This window comes from Tachyglossus aculeatus, chromosome 5 (genome assembly GCF_015852505.1).
Source record: "Tachyglossus aculeatus isolate mTacAcu1 chromosome 5, mTacAcu1.pri, whole genome shotgun sequence".
Classification (NCBI taxonomy): Eukaryota; Metazoa; Chordata; class Mammalia; order Monotremata; family Tachyglossidae; genus Tachyglossus; species Tachyglossus aculeatus.
Window position 1 is genome coordinate 69,890,387 of NC_052070.1, and position 4,467 is coordinate 69,894,853.

Sequence of the window (4,467 nt, forward strand, 5' to 3'; positions counted from 1 at the left end):
ACCAGTGGAACACCAGGGGCCTCAGCAGGCTCAGCCCCTACACTGAACCGGCTTAAGAAACCTTAGATCAAGTGAATTTTCACTTGCAGAAATCGGCAAATGGATGCTCTCCAACTACAGGAAATAACTGGTCACAAGAAGAAATTTGGTCATTAAACAGTTGTGCTGCCCTCATTCCGGCAGCTTCCTTCCCCTGGTCCTCTCCCTCCCTTTGGATCAGAGGTGGCGCACGGACCTAACTCCCTCAAACCACTCTTTTCATTGTAAAACACAGTTGAAGGGGCAAACCGGCCAGAAAGAATAAGATTCAGCAGGTTGGCAAGATTGAGTGATTATTGCTTGGACATTAACAAGTGTTCTGAACTACTAGGATCAGGGGAAGGAAAAGTATACATCAGTTGGAAACTTCCCCTTCCACTGTTTCCCCAGACAAAGCAGAGAGCTGGAACTCAAAGACATCACTTCATACAACTGCTGGCGATTTGAGTAAGTGTTAGAAAATGAAGTTAAGCACATTTGCAGCAGTTTGGGCCTCTGAGGCTTAATTTCCAGTCTGGTAAGCCGCCTGTTTGTTGTGAGGAAAGATTGTGCAATGCCCAATGCACCTCACAGTGTCACAGAAGTCTCAGTAGCGTGATTCAGCCAAGTAAAGAACAAGAGGAAGAAAAAACATGGGTGGCCGGTACCAGATATAGCTCTGTACCAGAGAATCTCATCTGTACCACTAACAAGATAGTGTCCCACGTAAAAGAGCACAACACAGTCTGTCTTTCTCATCCATACAGTTCAAAAAATCTCCCCGCCAAATATAATCCACCTGGCAAGAACGGTGTCCAGATTCAGAGGTCCTGCATGGTTTCCCTGAGGCCGCTCTGCCTCGTCCTGATAGTTTACAGTATTATTATTTCGATATTTGTTTAGTGCTTCCTATTTCTTCTAAGCCCTGGGGTAGATGCAAGTTACCTAGGTCAGACATCCCCTCTCAGGGTCGCACCTGAAGAGTTTCTAGTACTCTACCAGTCACGACTACGGGAGGGAGAGTCAAGCAGAGGCATAGCCATTCCATTCCTAGCTTGGGCAGGGGCTAGCGAGTGGAAGGCAATCGGCTACAAGTCAAAACTCCCCTGTGCTGGGCAGCAGAGGCACGGGAGAGAGCCGAGGGTGGAGACTCAAGCGTGGAAGGAGGCAACGGTAAACCACTTCCATATTTTTATCAAGAAAACTCTATGGATACAATACCAGAATGACTGCGGATGGAGGAGGGGCGTTCTGGGAGAGACGCGTCCACAGCGTCGCTATGGGTCGGAGACGACTCGACAGCGTAAGACAAGCAAGACAAGGTCAGACTTAGTCCTTGTCCCACATGGGGCTCACAGTCTAAGTAGGAGAGAAGACAAGCCTTGAATCCCCATTTTACAGATGAGGAAACTGAGGCACAGAGAAGCGAAGGGACTCACCCAAGGTCACACAGAAGGCAACTGGCTCTCTAACTCCCAGCCTCATGCTCTTTCCACTAAGCCATCCTGCTCCTCTAGCCATAATAATAATAATTGTGGGTTTTGTTAAGGGCTTACTATGTGCCAGACAGGTTCTAAGCTCTGGGGTGGATACACACAAATTGGGTTGGGCACAGTCCGTGTCCCACATGGGGCTCACAGTCTTAATCCCCGTTTTACAGATGAGGTAACAGAAGCATAGAGAAGTGAAGTGACGTACCCAAGGTCATAGAGCAGACAAACGGCAGATCCAGGATTAGAACCCAGGTCCTTCTGAATTCCAAGCCTGTGCTCTATCCAGTAGATAGAGCTGCAGTATCTGGACTTTTCATCTTTCTTCAGGTAGAGCACTCTAAATCAAGGAGTTTTCCAGGCAAAATGAAAATTACGTTCCCTACATTTCTATTTAATTTTCCTTTCTCTTTAGATAAGAAAGCAATTTCTCACCTCATAAAATGCTATTCATTCACACATTCTCTCTCTCACACACAAACACTCTCTCTCTCTCTCTCAGAAAAAAAAATTGTCCTCCAGATTACCGTCACACTGTTCAAGCAGGCCACTGACAAAGCTCTAGCTTCTGAAAAGTCTTTGAAGTACTTGTGGTACAACGAAAGCACTATACAAGAGGGTAGGAAAAACTAAAGATTGCACCAGCTCTTGAGATGTTCTGATCATGAAAAGGTTTAGGGCATATAGATGCTTAGTACAGTGTTCTGCACACAGTAAGCGCTCAGTAAATACGACTGATTGATGATGATGATGATATAGGCCTCTTCGGATCATCCTCAACTGCTTCTGAAGTGCCCTGCTTCTTAAGAGCAGAGTTTTTTTCCCCCCTCAAAGTCTTTTTTTTTTTAAATGGCATTTATTAAGCATTTACTATGTGCAAAGCACTGTTCTAATCACTGGGGAGGTTACAAGGTGATCGGGTTGTCCCACGGGGGGCTCACAGTCTTCATCCCTATTTTACAGTTGAGGGAACTGAGGCCCAGAGAAGTTAAGTGACTTGCCCAAAGTCACACAGCTGCCAATTGGCGGAGCCGGCCTTCAAACCCGTGACCTCTGACTCCAAAGCCGCGTCTTCTAATATCGAGAAAAATACCGAGCCAGAGAATGTAGCCCAATGGGTTAAGAAGTTTTCGCCATTACCCACTGTGACACGTGACCTATAACTGGGGCTGAGCTTTGTTTAAAGATCTTGTTTTTGACTCTGCATTTTTGGCAGCTAAGTGCAAAAAATAAGGCGGCCTCCTCTCCTGAAACACCCAGGGTCTCGGCCCCTATGGTGAACCGGCTCAAGAATGTGTACGCTGTATGAAGTGCTTTCAGTTGCAGAGATCGGCAATAGGATGCTTTCCAACTAGAGAAAATAAAACCCAAACGACTTGATGAAGCTAATCAGTGCATCCCCCGCCCCGCTACACCTCAGCAGGAGAAGAGGAACATCATGTACTTTCCCCAATTAAATCACCTAAGGATAAAAATGCACTAGAAGAGATTAGTCCTGATGGGATGAGAGACATTCTACCCATCACGAGGTCGGAATAATTTTCATCAGCAAACCCAAAGCCTCCATTGATTGGTCTCCTCTCAAATCCTGTTTGGTATAAAACATCAACATGTCCAGAGACCTTTCCGGAGGGCAGGGCACTAACGGCTCACTCACTCACTCAGTCGTATTTATTGAGCGCTTACTGTGTGCAGAGCACTGTACTAAGCGCTTGGGAAGTACAAGTTGGCAACATAGAGAGACGGTCCCTACCCAACAGCGGGCTCACAGTCTAGAAGGGGGAGACAGACAACAGAACAGAACATATTAACAAAATAAAATGAATAGAATAAATATGTACAAGTAAAATAGAGTAATAAATATGTACAAACATACACTTAGTACACATACACTTAGTACAGTGCTTGGCACACAGTGAGCACTTAACAAAAACCACAATGATTACTACTACCCTGGTGACGCCCTCTTTTCAGCGGCAGCTTCCAAAATCTTCATGGCTCTGCTGCTACAGGTAAAATAATCATTTTCCATTCACCCCTCCCACAGATGTATGGCTTTTAGGCAGGGAGAGAAAAATCATTTGAGGAACTTTCAAGGTTTTGGGGTTTTTTTGATATTTGCTAACTACTTATTATAGGCCTGGCACGGCAACTAAGCACTACGGTAGCTACAAGCCGATCAGGTTGGCCGTAGTCCATGTCCCACCTGGGGCTCACAGTTTTAACCCCCATTTTATAGATGACATAACTGAGGCCCAGAGAAGTGAAGTGATTTGCCCAAGGTCATAGAGCAGATAAGTGGCGGAGCCGGGATTAGAACTCAGGTCCTTTCGACTCCTGTTGCTTAGAGTAAAGGCCACTCTGCTTCAGTTATTCGTTGTCAAATTGAGGAGCAGCTTGGCCTAGTGGGCAGAGCACATGCTTGGGAGTAAGGACTCGGGTTCTACCCCCAGCTCCTCCACTTGTCTGCTGTGTGAGTTAAAGTCTCCGGGTCTCAACGATCTCGTCTGTAAAATGGGCATTACGATGTGAGCCCCATGTTGGACAGGGACTGTGTCCAAACTGACTACCTTATAGCTGCCTCAGCGCATAGAACACTGCCTGGCACATAGTAAGTCCTTAATAGTATTAAAAAAAACCCGCCAGTCACACCAGAGTAAGGGGTCGGCGGGGGGAATCCCGTTAGAGAGGAACTGAGCTATAGTAGCCACGTCAATGCCAGCAATCAATCAATCAATCAATCGTATTTATTGAGCGCTTACTATGTGCAGAGCACTGTACTAAGCGCTTGGGAAGTACAAATTGGCAACACACAGAGACAGTCCCTACCCAACAGTGGGCTCACAATCAATCGTATTTATTGAGCGCTTACTGTGTGCAGAGCACTGTACTAAGCGCTTGGGAAGTACAAGTTGGCAACATAGAGAGACAGTCTCTACCCAACAGTGGGCTCACAGTC

The 4,467-nt window shown here is 46.3% G+C and overlaps 1 non-coding gene across 1 annotated transcript; it reads left to right on the plus strand.

Annotated features, from left to right (window-relative positions):
• Positions 1–976: 976 nt before the first annotated feature.
• Positions 977–1,114, plus strand: LOC119929126. The gene has a single exon (XR_005451266.1). It is a non-coding gene; the product is annotated as a small nucleolar RNA SNORA7 (small nucleolar RNA).
• Positions 1,115–4,467: the final 3,353 nt, after the last annotated feature.